This window comes from Spermophilus citellus, assembly GCF_964194105.1.
Source record: "Spermophilus citellus genome assembly, contig: SCAFFOLD_130, whole genome shotgun sequence".
In the NCBI taxonomy this organism is placed as follows: Eukaryota; Metazoa; Chordata; class Mammalia; order Rodentia; family Sciuridae; genus Spermophilus; species Spermophilus citellus.
The window spans coordinates 676,201-692,115 of NW_027672818.1; positions in this window are offsets into that span (position 1 = coordinate 676,201).

Here is a 15,915-nt window from a genome sequence, read left to right on the forward strand (position 1 = left end):
TCACTGCCTGTCACTGCCTGGCCAATTCCTGTTGGCAGTTACCCCATGGGCACCCCTCCTTTCTTCGCCCTCCCCTCCTCCCCCAGCCCTGATGGAGGAGGGTCTAACTGAGCGCCTAGAGGGCCTGGGGGTGGGAACGTCCTCTATTCACACTTCAGCTTCCAGTCCAACAGCTCTGGCCCGGACAGACCCCTTGGTCGGTGGTTGGGCTTGGGGACCCCCAGCAACAATCAGAAGGTCCTGCGACCACTGGCCCTCTTCAAAGCCTGAGGAAATCCGGCCTCCTTGCGTGAGAAGGTTGGGAGGGGTGTAAGGGAAGGTGGGGGTGCGAGGCCACCACTGCGGAATGCTTCAGAAGGGGAGGCTTTGCTAGGAGCTGCCGTGCCCCTCCGGTTTTCGGCCCTGTGGTCCCAGAGCTTATATATTTTCGGTTGCTGAGTGAGGGTGTAGCTGCAGGACCCAAAGGCTGGAGGCAGTGTTGGCGGCTCAGCCGCGCACAAGTGGGAACCGGACAAGGCCACCCCGCAGAAAACCCGGACAGGTGAGTTCCGGGCGCCCTCTAGGGGCCTCGCATAGAGAGGCGCCTCGAGCCAAGGCCAGGGAGCTTGGGCTGTCGCTGCCCTTTCCAACACAGGGCTGGCTGCTGCTAGTGCAGGGGAAAATAATACTACTAATAAGCAATATTACTGAGCGCTTGCTGTGTCCCAGGCACTGAGCTAGACTTTAAAAATTCTATCCATTGCTAACCACTGCTCTATTAGGCAGCTGGTATTTTTATTCCTACTTTAACAGGCAAGGGAAATTCAAGTTCAGAGACGTTCTGCAATTTGCCTAAGAGCATCAACTGGGACTAGCATTGCAATCTAGCGATCTAACCCTAGAGCCAGGGTCTTTGAGAAGGGTACTTAAGTGCTGCCATGCCGTGGGTTTGGGAGGATTGGAGGTGAGACCCCACCAATCTCCCGTTAGGGCTTGGCTTTGTGGAGGGAGCTGTCATTCAGTCCAGTGGTGAGCCAGAGTGTTTGTCCTCTAGAGCTCTGGGAAACTCCCTTCCAGTTCAATGCAGTCTGCTGGACAACCCCTACCCCTACACACTTCTCTGACTTTGCCAGGCCTGAGAGTCCACCTCCTCCCCGCCAACACCTACAATAGCCCATCCTCTGGGCCTTCCCAGACAGGCCTTCCTCCTTCCAGGAGTCCCTGGGATTAGAAGGGGGCTGCATTTACTTCCACCCCTTTCCCTTCCTCCTCTGGATCAGCTGGGGTGGGAGGTCTCAAACTAACAGTTAAAAATAGAAGCAAATGAATGACACTTTATTAGACAAAGGAATTAAGAAACAGGATGAAAAATCCTTCCTCTCCTTTCCATCTGCTCAGTCAAAAGCCTGTAGCTGGGGGAGGCTCTGGCCTGCAAGGTGGCAGAGTGAGCTGGGTGGGTAGGAGGCTGAGATCCAAAAGGTCAGAGAGTTACTAGTTTTTCTGTTTGTTTAGTAATCTTTTAGTGAATGGATTCAATCAAAATGTTTTTTAAAAAGAGACTGGCCTTCTCTTTTTCTCTTCTTCTCAGGATGGTTGAGGAGGTGGAGGTGAAGAGGTATCTCTAGGAAGTTCTTTTATTTCCAATAAAATTATCTTCAATTATTCACAAATAGCCCCTGGAAGTGTTTTATAGTTTAATGTGTGCTTGAATCACCAGGGATCTTGTTAAAGACCCATGCATAAAATCTGGGGTGGGGCCTAAGACTCTGCATGTCAGACAAGATTCGTAATGCTGATGCTTCTGCCAGCATCCAGGCCTTGACCTGCCATTCTTGCTCTGAGTTCTAATCCTGGATGTCAAAGCATTTGCTAAAAGTGGCCTACAGTGTTGCCTATTTGCTCAGGGTTTCCTTCTTCCCCATTTTATGACAAATGAAAAAAGTAGGGCTGGGGATGTGGCTCAACTGGTAGCGCACTTGCCTGGAGTGCGTGCGGCCTGGGTTCGATCCTCAGCACCACATACCAACAAAGATTTTGTGTCCGCCGAGAACTAAAAAATAAATATTAAAAATAAAATTCTCTTCTCTCTCTCTCTCTCTCTCTCTCTCTGTTAAAAAAAAAGAAAAGAAAAAAGTAGAGACACATTGATACTCCTTCTATTAGGATTTATTTATTTATTTTGCAGTGCTGAGGATCAAACTCCAGGGTCTCACACATGCTAGGCAAGGGATCTACCAGTGGGATACAAGCCCCTGGTAGAATATTTTTAAAATGCACATCTCAGCATGCCATGGGACTCACCACTTCCTGTTGATAGATTATGTCCTGCTACTTTCCTTATTACCTGCATGGCCCCTCTGATCTGGGTTCCCTCTTTTGCACCTGCTATCTTTCTGAAGCCCTCTTTCATTCCCAGGCAGCTGTTTAAGTGTCTTTGGACATGAGCCTAGGTGTTGAGCCTTGTTTCTCTGCTGTCTAACCTCAGGCAAGTTAATTAAGTTTTAGAAGTTTGCAATTTCCTTGTTCATATTATAGGTCCAACCCTTCTCTGGATTACTGAGGGGATTAAGGAGATAACTCAGGTAAAAGTGTTTGGCTCTTCAAAGGTACTCCAGGAATGATGAAAAGTGCCCTAGGGTGGTGAGACCTGAGTTTTCTATAATTGGGGCTAGTTGGAGTGGGTGGGTGGGAGGGGTGAATCACACCCTTCCCCCCTCATTTCCAGACCTTTGATTTCCAGGAGAAATCCAATGGCTGCTTTAGCAGTCTTGCTCCACAATTAGATTAGATTCACAGGTGACCAACTCTTCATGGGGCAGGAGGGTGTGGTGAGAACTGATTGCCAAATGCAGTGGACAGAGACCTGAGGGAAGGGGCCTTGGTGAGGCTCCAGTCCCTGACAGGGGTAGGGCCACCATGCATACACCCCTCCATGAATTCTTGTGAAATTGCAGCTCTGTCTGCAGCTCTGCCTCTCAGGCTGACCTGATGTTCCACTCATGGAAACAGTTGTGCTCCATTGTCTACACATTTACACCCTTATTTTTAAAAAGAATCCTTGACTGCAAATGGTGGGAGCTGTATACTCTCACCATTTACCTCTAGCCCAGGGAAAACCGAGTTCACATGCATTCATGCACCTGTTCCCATTTTGAGAACAGATGGTTTCACAACCACAGACTTCAACTTCTAACACTTTCCAGCCCCAGGCCCAAGGTCACACTCTTCCTGATGGACCAGCACATGGATAGAAATATTACTGTCCTGGGGTGAATTCTGCAGGGGTGAGGGCAGAAGAAAAGGGAAGGAGGAGGTTTATTAACTCCACCCCAAAGCCTCAAAATTTCCAGTGCCTGCACACCAGCCAGCCTAGTGGGAGTGGCTTCTCTCTTAGCATAAAAAAGGTGGAGGGCAGGCTAGGGTATTTGAGGAAAAAAAAAAAGCAGATCTTCCAAAGACCTGGAGTTTTTAGTTGCACAACTGTTGCCCCCTCCACACAAAATCCCAGCTTCCTTTCTTGTCACAGGGTGTCACTGCCTGCTGGAGCCAAACACAGGGGCTCCCAGGGCTCCAAAGAACTCCTGCCTGCAAAAGGGCACCTGCATGGTAATGCCTTAGGATGCCATGGCTGGAAACAGCCTAGGGCTGAGAAACACTGAGAACTGGCTTGTGGGAATATCAGGCTTATTTGTGCCCAGGCCTCTTGTGAGCTGGCAGAAAAACTCAAGAGGGATGGTTAGGGAAAGATGCAGAAGCACCCTATCACAGAGGTCAGTCATCAGGACCCCCAGAAAACAGGGGACACTAGAAAGCACCCAATGACAGTTTGCATTTCATCAGAAATGTGAACAGGGAGAGAAACTGCTCTGATTTTGAAGCCTGCCCCCGTTCAAAGGATCCGGAAGCTGACTGCTAGCTAGTTCCGAGGGAAGAGACACCTTGAGACACCTTGCACCATTATCCTCCAAAACCTATTCCCCTGGGGTGTCGTGGGGGTAGGCTGACCAGGAAAATAAAGTGCCGCCTGGTAGAATCTGCTTGGGTCTGATCAGTTCTCAAACTCTCGGGCCAGGTGTGGTGCGACACGAAGTGCGCGGTCGCTGCAGCGGCTGGAGAAATCGGCCAAACCTGGTTCTTTCCCCACCGGTGGCTCTTCCGGCTCCGGCCAAGGGGACCCTAGAGCGCCAGCTGCGAGCGAATCCAGCGCTCTCCGGGCTGCAGAGGGTGGCTGGAGAAAAGGCGGCCTGAGAAGCGTCGCCCTCGTTCTGCTCCAGGAATCTACAGGACATTTCTCAGGCCCCAGCGAGGTCTGCCGTCTGGTTTGTCGGTGGATTTCATCCCTTTCTGGACCCAAGACGCGGACCCGGGTCTCAGGAACGCCGGGCCTTCGCGGCTTCAGTAGGGGTGGGCCAGGGCGCGGCGCCGTTTTTCCTGCGGGCTCCAGGATTCTCCCGGCCGGTGAACGCAGGGACTGCACGGAGGCCGCCCCAGGGCTCCGAGGCCAGCGCCCAGGGTGCCAGGCCCTTCCTGGCTCAACCTGGGCCCGCTGCAGTCAAGGGTTCGCTCGTGCGGGTGGCGGGACAGCGACGGCGATGGCGACCAGGCATCAAACTGCACCCAGATCCCAACTCGCCCCGAAGCATTTGAAAGGTAAGGCCTGGAAGCCACATGGGGAGCCTGGTCCTTGGGGTCGGGATTTAGCTTTTGGTCTGGGAGGAGAGGGGTGCAGAATTTCAAGGCGAGAACCTGGAAGGAGAAAGGCTCACCTTCTCGTGGCTCTTCCCGAGCAACACCCGAGCTTCCTCTCTAGTCCTATCAGCATCCTGGCCCCTGTGGGTCTCCAGGAGAACGTAGGAAGGGCATTGCCCTACTACAGAGGTGACCCAGGACCTGCCAGCTTTACTTCATCCCTCCTTGAACTCTCCCACACTTGGCCCCGCCCGGCATTCCCCAAAGACCAGGGCAAGGGCTAGGGTGTGAGAGGCTTCTGGTTACTTACTTGTTCCTTAGTGGCTCTTCTGCAGCAGTGCTCTGAGCTTCCTCTTCACCTGCTTGCTCAGGTCAGCTGGGAATCCTGGAAAAGAGCTAACTCTGCCTGAATGCTCCTTCTCAGAGAGCCAAACTTTCCTACCCGACTGTCTTCATTTATGGTCCTTGGAGGTAGGTCAGCAGGTAAGGGGATTGAGTCCCTGGGAACTCTGAGCCACAAGAGTGGCAACTGTCAATAGCCAGCAAAGTTGTTCTGACAGATCTTCTTAAAGAAGATGAGTGCATACAGGAATCTTTAAGGAAACAGGATGTGGAGTTGATGTCCAGTTGACTTATAGCTTTCACCTTTCACCTTGAACTTGGGGTCATTTGCACAGAAATATATGTAGCATGCTCTACAGTGCCTGGAGAAAGAGACTACTGAGATCCAGAGTGAGTTCTCTTTTTCATCTGATTATTAAAATTTTTTAAGTAAATGGAAGATTTGGGTGATCATTTTCATACGACAGAAATATTCTCATACACTATGCCCATTCCCAAAGACTCTTCTTTATACCTTTTCTTTCTGTTTCTTTCTCCCAAATACCTAGTCTAAAAGGAACAGTCTCCTAAGCTTTTTTGCCCTCCTCCTCCACCTCCGGTACTGGGGATTGAACCCAATGATGCTCTAAAACTGACCTACACCCCCAGCCCTTTTTAATTTTTTAATTTTTTATTTTGGGACTGGGTCTCATTAAGTTTCACAGGCTGGCCTTGCAATCCTCCTGTTTCAGTCTCCCAATTCTCCTATACATTTTTTAGTGATTCTGTCATTGCCCTGACCAAGTATTTTTTCCCCAAGTTTTTCCCCCCAAATAAAATGACTTCTGGGGCCATTTCTAGGGACATGATGGCTGGATGGTCACATGACACATGAAAACTCATCTTAAATACTCCTATCTTTACAAGTTTTTGGTTTGGAGACATAGGGTATTGAACCCATGATATGTGAGGCAAATACTCTACCACTGAGCTACATTGCTAGCTCTTTTCACTTTTTATTTTTGAGAAATGGTCTCCCTAAATTGCTTAGGTTGGCCTTGAACTTGTGATCTTCCTGCTTCAGTCTTCCTAGCAGGTGGGATTACAAGTGTGTGACACTATGTCCAACTTCTTTAGAAGTCTTCAAACTTCCTTCAGGTTTTATTATTTCTGACATTATAACTTTAGATCAGGCTGAATTTAATGATATAAGACCATTTGTCAAAAATTGAGAAGTTAATGTTTTACTCTGAGTTGTTTGCTGCGTTGGAGCTTCATGCTAGGCAAGTGGTCTGCCACTGAGCTACATCCCCAGCTCCTAGGGAGCCCAGGTTTCTGACAGTTATCTGTTCCTTCCAACAAAACCACCCCCACCTGCTCCAGGGAGAACATTTACGAAGTGGTCCTGCATATTAAATTCAACCAAAACTAAAACTTACCACTTTTTCCTTGCTGGGACACTCATGTTCCCCAGATTTCAAGTCCTGAATTGTTTTGATGTGGAACCCTTTCCCTCCTAGGTTTTCTTTTCAGTTGGCACCCCGGGATTTGACATATCTGAAGAAAATGTTGGGTAGAAGGGTGAGGCTTGAGGATGAGTGGAAATGGTGTTCACTTTGCAAGGCAGCTCAAAAAAAAAAAAAAAGCCACAGCATCATCAGACAAGGGAGAAGTGTAATTAAACAAGGGGGGTTGTTATAAACATTAGCTTATAAGGGGGTCTCAGTGATGCCTAAGGATTTAGGACATCTGAATCTTCTGAATATTCCTTTCATACCTCAATGCCAGTTCTTGAGATTCTGCTTTTTCCTAATCAGTGTCCTAATTTGATGGGACTGTGATTTGTCTAACAGTTCAAGAACCAGTAGGATAACTTTTGGGACTGACTTTCATTTATGCCAGCCTGATGCTATAAGAGATAAGATGTATTTTTAGCAATGATAGGAATCCCATGAGTTTAAGTTGTTATTTTGAAATTCAGGACTTGAGTTTGCTGTCTAATTTCTATAAGCTGTCATATTTTAGAAGTAGGTGCCCCATCCTAGCAGGGGCCATCCTAGATGGTCTCCCAAAGTCTTGCCCTTAGTGGACACTTTTAGCATGAGCAATAATTTAATTAATCAGTTCCCAACCTATATCACAGGCTACTCAATAACTGGGATTAATTTCTGAATCCCAGTAGACCCACCACAACTCTAACTAAGCTAAACAACTGATCCTAATTTCCCTCATTTCTCAGATAATCTTTCACCTGCCATCCTTCTGTACAATTTATATACTATTTAGGATTCTTTTAAAAATATTTTAAAAATTGTAGATGGACACAATACCTTTGTTTTATTTATTTATATTTATGTGTTGCTGAGGAGCAAACCTAGTGTGTCACACACGCTAAGCAAGAGCTCTACCCTTGAGCTACAACCTAAACCCCTATTTAGGATTCTTGATAGCAAGCACACAAATTAACTTTTTCTACCCTAATGATAAAATGGAGTGTTTTGGAAAGATGCTGGGTAACTAATAGAATCCACTAAAAAATAAAGAGCCAGTATGCAGAACTAGGAGCAAGGCAGCAAATACCACTGAGATCAAACCACAAGACCCTTCTGGCTAGGAGTCTGGCTAGTGTGTCTGCCAGTGAGCTCTCAATGCTATGAACACTTCATTCCCAACCCCACTGCCCCCACCTTGAATAATCCTTTCATCTGTCCCTGTGTCTTTGAGTCTTCTTGGGGAGGAGCAATAATTGGCTAGTCTTAGGTCATGGGCCCATTGACTGCTGATGGTCAGATGGAAAGAGGAGACTTTGGGCCCTTTGCTTCTGTAATGGCAGATGAGATTTTGCTTCCTTCCAAGGCACATTGAGGGGTTCCTCTCATATAGGAAGGGTGTTCAGCTAGGGAGCATGTGCACGAAGAGCTGTTTGCTGCAGTTGGGAGTTTCCTGGCTTTCTCTTGTTTCTCTATACAGCCTAGAATCCCTCACCAACCAGAGCCTCCCCTTTCATCTGATCCATGCCCCACAAACCCCAGGCCTGGACTCACATGGCCACTGTGGCTTTGCCAGGCCATAGAGCACAGCTGGAGAAACTCTCGCAGCAGCAGGAAAGGTAAGTTCATAGGATCTAGCTTCAGTTGAGTCTCACCCTTTTATGCTAAATATCAGAATATTTACTTCTAAAAGCCAGGAACCTTTTCATATGTATAAAAATTAATAATAATTCCTTAATAGCATCTTATATCCAGCCCACATTCCAATTGTTCCCCAAATCCTGTGAAGGGGGTATTTTTCTATAAGGCAAGTGACTACATCATTTCCTTCATTAAATTACCTTAATGTGTCAGTGCTCTAAAGCATGCAAATGCAAGTAGTACAAAGTGATATGGAGTCAAGGGGACACACTGCTTTTCCTCCTCTCCCTTCTCTTCTCCCCTTTCCTTCCTTGTCCGGTTTGCCTCCTCAGATGTACCAGTTGCTGACTTTATGTGTGTTCTTGTAGTCACTTTGGAGTCCTCCACATGCAGGCGTGTACAGTTGTGGGTCTGTGTGTGATATCAGTATAGGGGGACCCCACCTCACACACTCTCCCATCCTTTCTTGGATGTGTTTCTGTGTCAGTAAAGATAAAAATCTCCTCAGTGGTCCCTGTCTCCCTCCCACACCTGGAGTTCCCTTTCTCCCAAAGCTCTCTGTGCTTTCTCGTGTCCCCTTGGCCAGGTATGTGGTATTTCCTCTCTCCAGAATGATTTCTCCTCTTTCATGGAGCCAAAGAATTAATCTTGGTTATCCTCTCTGTTATGGTTCAGATGTGAGCTGACCTCCAAAAGTTCATGTGTGAGACAATGCAGGAAGGTTTAGAGGTGAAATGATTGGGTTATGAGAGCCTTAACCTAATCAGTGAATTAATCCCCTAATGGGCTTAACCAAGTGGTTACTGAAGGTGGATAGGGTGTGGCTGGAGGAGGTGTGTCTTTAGGGGCTTGCCTTTGGGGTATATATTTTGTATCTGGTGCATGGAGTCTTTCTCTCTGCTGTCTGATCATCATATAAGTTGCTTCCCTCCACCACACTCTTCCACCATGATGTTCAGCCTCACCTCAGCTCCAAGGAATGCAGTTGGCTGCCTATGGACTGAGACCTCTGAAACCATGAGCCCCCAGATAAACCTTTCCTCCTCCACAATTTGTTCTGGTTGGATCTTTTGGTTACAGCTGTGAAAAAGCTGACTAAAACACTCTCAGAAGGCTTCCTTGCCTTGAGGCAGAACTAGGTGTTCTTCTTGGATCCCAAAGGTCTTGGACATTCTTATCTCATCACACTCAGCGTGGCGTTTTGACTGCTCATTTACTTGTCTTCTCCCTCTACACTATGCATCCCTAGAGGCCAACCTGAGTCATAACCAACTTTGTCCCAGAGACTATCTCAGGGCTGAGTCACAGTGGTGCTTAGTAAATGGTTGTCCCTGGGCTCCTTCTACCATCTACAGGGATGGGGGTCCTCTTGGGGCAATGGGAGTGTAGGGACACAGCCCTCCTTACATCATCAGTAGCAGAATGCCAGGGACAAGATGGAGAAAATGGAAGATTGAGAATCTGTAAAGCTGGCTGGTGTTATGGGGATTCTCTCAGCAAAAATGAGCTGAGATTCTCCCTTTTGGGGCCTTCCCAACCACAGTCTGTCGTGTGAGGACAGAATTTTGATGAGACTAGTTGGGAATGTGGCTCATAATGACTGCAAATTCATCAGCCTGACCTTGGTATTTTAAGAGCAGGCTCAGAATGAGAATCACTGGACACTTGTTCAACCTGGAGACTAAGACCATATTTGACCAGACCAATAAGATATCTCTGCAGTGAGCAAGATAGAGAGGATTCTTCCTCCCTAAGACTGTCAGTCTGGAGCTGGGGAAGATCAATGTGTGTATGTGGACTAGCTGAGTTGAGTTCAGGGAATTTCTGGGAAGGAAGACAAAGTAGAACCCCCACCATCAGTTGGAATTGTGGTGAATACTGTGAATTAACCCATTCATCATTCATGCAACTTCCTCCTAGTGTGTGTTCCTGTACTTGCAGGGGCCTACAAAGCTAAAAACTACATTTCCTAGACTTCCTTGTCGACTCAGTGCCAGAAGTGACTTTCAGGTTGCACTAAAAATATATACCTATGTAAGGCCTGAACTCAGAGCTGAGTTAACTGGGGAAAGAAATAGATCATGAAGCATTACTTGATACATAGTAGTAAATCTCTTTATGTTTAGCTAGGTGGTCTCTGTGGTTTGTAACTAAGCCCTCAATGAGGTATTTCCTTAGCCATCTCTATCTACATTTATAGGATGTTTTCCAGGAGTGTCTGCAGTGCCTCTTCCTGCTGCTCTTGAGTATGGGGAGCTCTCTCCTTTCACAGTGGGAGAAGTTCTGGAAAGCTTCAGACTTCAGTTAAAGGCCTATGTTGAACTCCTAACTCTGCTGCCTAGAGATTATCTGGTCTTGGATAAGTTAACTAACCTTTCTTTGCCTGTTTATCAGTAAAAGGATGACCGTGTGATATAAAAATCTAAAGATAATAATATGGTGCAGGATATTGTAAAAGTTGGTATCACGTGTAGAAAAGCTTGTAGCTTCTCGCTACTGAGGTAGCTACAGACTTATAGGGGTCTGATGAGGGAGTTTCTCAGGATTTCCTCATTCTGCTCCTTACATAGCACTGGGGGAGTCCCAAGCCTTCCATGTAGTCAGCTATCCTCCTTTCCCCACTTCCTTCCCATGCACTCAGCTTTGCCTTGTCTGGAGCATTTTAAATAAACTTGTGATTTCACAAATACTTCCTGAATGTCTATTATGCACCAGGCATTATACTGAGTACCAAGGATACAATCCAAATTGATAAAATTAAGCTCTGTCCACTTGTCAACCACCATAGTACCTGAAGATTCTGGAATGATTTCATAGTTTTGGAGAACAGATTGAGTATGGTGTAATTGAAAACATAGGTTATATGTCATGAATGAAACCCCTTTTGGGGGTCCCTGGTGAGAAGCCTTAACAAGATGGGGAGTTCACCCTGCAGAGTGACCCAAACTGACAGTTTAGGTGACCAACAGTAGGGCATATTAATTATTACTTACAGAGGCACAGAAGACAAAGAAAACAAGAGTGGTTTAAAATGTTGACCACAACCTGAAAGTCATATGGGAAGGTACTATGTTTTACAGCTGCTGATTTGCTATTCAACAGCTTTTCAAGGGAAATTCTATGTATCAAGCTCCAGGTAAGTGAGGTCAGGATAAGGATTCTCCTAAGAAACTGGGGAAGACCCCTAGTAATAGTTGAGATTTGGTTTCACCCTTCCCAAGAATTTGAAAAGGAACTCTCCCTTGTATTTGCTATTTACTGTTGAATAATAAATCACTCTAAAATACAGCAGCTTAAAACAGCAAACATTTATTTTCTCACAATTTCTGTGAGTCATAAATCTTGAGGTAGCTTATCTGGGTGCTTCTTCATGCAGGTCTCTCAGGGATATAATCAATGCATCACCTGGAACTATAGTCTTATCCTAAAGCTTGACTGGAGAAGGATCTGCCTTCAAGTATATTTATGTGATTGCTGGCAGGATACAGTTCCTTGAGGGCTAGTGGAATGAGGGCCCCAATTTCACACTGGCTGTGAGCTGGTAGCCTCCCTCAGTCCCTTGCCATGTCAGCCTCTCCATAGCACAAAACCTGGCAGCTGGCTTCATCAGAGCAAGTATGCAAGGAAGCCTGAGAGAGTAAATATGATGGAAGTCACATCTTTTTGTAACCTAATCTCCAAAGTGGTGGTCTATCATTTTTGCCATATTCTATGTTTTAGCATCAGATCTGTAGGGACAGCCCATATTCAAGGGAAAGTAATCTACAAGGGGATAGAGATTATACAAAAAGCAGGTGTCACTAGAGGCCATCCCAGAGACTGATTGCCACACCCTTCACTTATAGAAGCCCCCAGTAGCAGGCTAACTCTTTTTTCTCCTTATCTCCACCCTGCATGCTTCCTTATGGCTATGGCCATACAAGCTAAAGCTGGTCTTAGGAACCCCATGTAAAGGTCTTAGGAACCCCAACTCATGTAACAGATAGGTGTATTTAACATGACCATTGTCTTTGGCTAGCAGACTGGCTGGACACGGAAAAGAACCAGGATCTGGATTACACCTGGGGCACTGTCTGTCCTGGGGCTGATCAGAAGTACAGGCTTTAAGTCCAACTTACCTTCTTTCCCAAATGAGGAGGAACTTCAGGGTAGATTCTCCTCAAGGGGGGCTCTGCCTACATTGGCTGGTTTAAGTCCCACTTTCCTTGGTACTGGTTTGAGCATCACTATCTCTAACTGTAGAGAATGCTGGAAAAATGATCTTTGTTATTCCCTCTAGGGGTTGTCTTCTGAAAATTCTATGAACCCATTTTTCCATCTCTTATCCTCCCTCCTTTTTTGTTTTTGTTCTACAATTCCCATCCCTGGCTCCATCTCTCTCTCTCTCTCTCTCTCTCTCTCTCTCTCTCTCTCTCTCTCTCTCTCTTTTTAAATTTCACACCCTAAAGGTGAGGGAAAAGGATACCTACCCCCAAATTGGACCTCCACTGTCTAGTAGGGGGAGGCAGGATTAAGGCGGACTTTTTCACCTCTGCCTTTAGCCACTTAGGAACAGGAGGGGTCCCCAGGCTACCCTCCTCAACTTGGGAAGGACCCAAGAAGGGCAAGTGATTCTGGGCCCTCCCACATTGTACCTGCAGATATCCACAAGAGGGCACTCCCACTCTCTCCAGTTCCCAGTGTCTCCAAAGGGACCTTTTAGAAGCTACCAAATGTTGACTGACACACAGGGCAGAAAATTTGGGAAGGGTACAGTGAAGTATAAGGAAGAGTGTGGTCTCCAGGAGCCCCAGGATCCATCTGGGAGCTTGAGATGGTCATATCTCAAACATATCTCACCATATCTCCCAATGCCACACTCTTCCAGGGAGGGGACCTGGTACTATACAACTGTGTCCCCAGGGCCTATATGAGTGAGTGACCAAACAAATGAGCAAACAAGTGAGGTATAGAACTTAAGAGGCTTTGGTGTGGATATATGTACACATGTGTGAAATAATAAGCGTATGAGCCAGGCACGGTGGCACACACCTGTAATCCCAGTGATTTAAGAGTCTGAGGCAGGAGGATTACAAAGTTTGAGGCCAGCCTGGGTGATTTAGGGAGACCTTGTCTCAAAATAAAAAAAATAAAAAGGGCTGGGGATGTAGTTCAGTGGTAGAGTGGCCTGGGTTCAAACAGTACTACATATGCAAGAGAGAGAGAAAGAAATTGTGTAAAAACCTATTCATTTGGAGCATTATTTATAATCTGTAAAGAAGGAAAAAATTAAATGTTCATCAGTAGAGGACTGGGAAATAAATTATGGTATATCTGTAAGTGTATTAGTATGTAGCCACACAAAGAATAACACAGTTCTAAATACACTGATGCAGAACAAACTTCAAGATACATTGTTATGTGTAAAAAATGAGATGAAAGGCAAGGTGCATGTTATTATGTGGAGCATATATGCATGTGTAGGGTGAGAATTTATATGTCTGCATTTGTATAGAAAATCTCTAGAGGGACATCCAGAAATTGATAGCACTGATCCCCCAGGGAGTGCAAAAGCATACCTAGGAGATAGGATAAAAGAAAGTCTTAGTTGTTGCTGTTTTGAACTATTTGAATTGTGAATTGTGGGCATATTATTTATCCAAAAAGATGTAAGAGCACACATATGGAACCACAGACTTGCTTGCTACCCCAGCTCTGCCACTTCCCAGCTGCATGGCCATGAGCCAGTTATTGAGACTTTTTAAGTCTCAATTTCTTCATCTGTAAAAACAAACTGTTAAAGGTCTCCCAAGTGCCCTGAGAGAGTGAAAAGGGACTTTCCTGGCAGTGCCATCATTTCCAACACAATGTGCCCATGATGAACAAGGAGAACTCTCTGGCAGAAAAAGGGCCAAGGTCACTTATTTAAAACTCCACAAAAGACAATACACTGAGAGATTGACCACATGATCCCTAATCCCACTGATCTTGGCCTCAAGTTCAAAAAGCCAACTTAGATGTCCTCTTGGGGTTCACCTGCTGGATGATATTATCTGATGGACCTTCTTCCCCATTTCAGCAGCCACTCTGACCCAGCACCAGCCAATCTAAAATTCCTTCATTGCTTACTCTTTCCCTAGATGTTATCAGTGAGGGAATGGCAGAAATATGAAGGAATATTGTGTAGTCATTTGGGGCTTTGCAAGAGGAAGTGCTTGCGTTTCCAAGGTAAATTCTTCCTTGAGTGACAGCTTGGGCATTGTATGACTCCAGGCTATTCATGTAGACTATGACAGTACCCTGTGTTCAAGAGGAATACTCTCTTTCTCATCAATTATTCATTCAACAAATGTTGATTCAGCTCCTTATCTCCACCAGGGATATAAAGGACAGGAAGTGGCTTGAGAAAGTAATGATCCAGTGATAGAAATAGATGATTAAATAATCAGAGTAAAGGGTGGCAAGTGTCAGAAAGCTGGACAGCCTTGACAAAAGCACAAAGCAAAGGCAGAGTACTGAGGCCAGGATCAGCAGGACTTCTGCCAGGAAGTGAGTGTTAGCTAGCACCTGAGGATTGAAGGCGGAAGGCAAGAGCTGGTAAAAATGTTTCCACCAGCTCTTGTAAAAATGGGTGCGAATGACCTAGTGCAGGGACAGCCAACATCTGCAAGTTCTCCATCAGTTCCCCACAGAACACAGGAAGGAATTTCCCCGAGTGCTCAAGTTCAGGGCTGCCATCTTCCTAAACTGACACAAGGGGGAGCTCGTGCCCTGTTATCGAATGTTCCAGCGTCTGTGCCCTGTCTGCAAGGTTCTCCCTGCTAGGAGCTGTTACAAACCACTCCAGTCACCTCCAACCCTGCAAAGCCTAGTGTGTGCCAGAGCAGAACCTAAATGGTTCCTGACAGCTTTGTCCTGGTGTTTCCTCCTGAAGCCCAGGAGTCTAACCTCTAAATGCTTACCATAGCTCCCCTTCCCCCAGAGAGCAACAAGTTCCGCCCTTTTCCTTTTTCCTGGTTCTCCCCACCCTGACTGGCCATTCATCCCCTAGAAAAGCACTGTGGCTAGGAAGGCTTTGTTTCTCTACCCCCATCCAAGCCCTAGTCCTTTCCACGGGGAAGGATAGGGTAGTCTCCCACAAATGTCCCTCCTGGGTTAGGAAAATACTCTTATTTGAACCCCACAGTCTTGGCCCTAATGGCTCTGGAGAGGATCTGAGGCCACATGCTTTGAAGTGAGACAGAGCTGTTGTCCAGTCCTCACTCTGTTGGTGACTTGGGGCAAGTCACACTATGGTCATCACCCATGAAACTGAGATTAAAAGAACAGCCAGCATCTTTCTGATAGGAACATTTGAAAAGCCAGCTGTCAGGAAAATAATAGTATTCCCAAACCATCTATTCCCTTTCTTCCCTCACCCAAGGAAGGTCTTTAAGCATATACCAAGTCTGACATACAAGTAACTCCCCAAACAGTTTCCTGACAGATGACTTCAAGAGATAAGCCTGGGCTCGGATGGGGGCTGGCAGGAAGTCAGGCTGTCCCTTTCCACCTCTCTCCCTTGAGGAAATTGACTGAGGCTGAGAAATGACAGGTACAGGACCTGCCAAGGTCAGAAAAGGGGCAGGGGGAGAATTTCCAATGGAGAAAGCACAGACAGTCATGGGCTTCACGCATCAGTTACTGGGTTACTGTCTGCCCCCTCCAGGGAGGAGGAGCAAGACCTCAGCCACCTGTGCCCAGCTCAACACTGGACACATAGAGGGTAACCTACTGGTTCATACAGTATCCACTGCAGCCAACTGATGATTTAGCC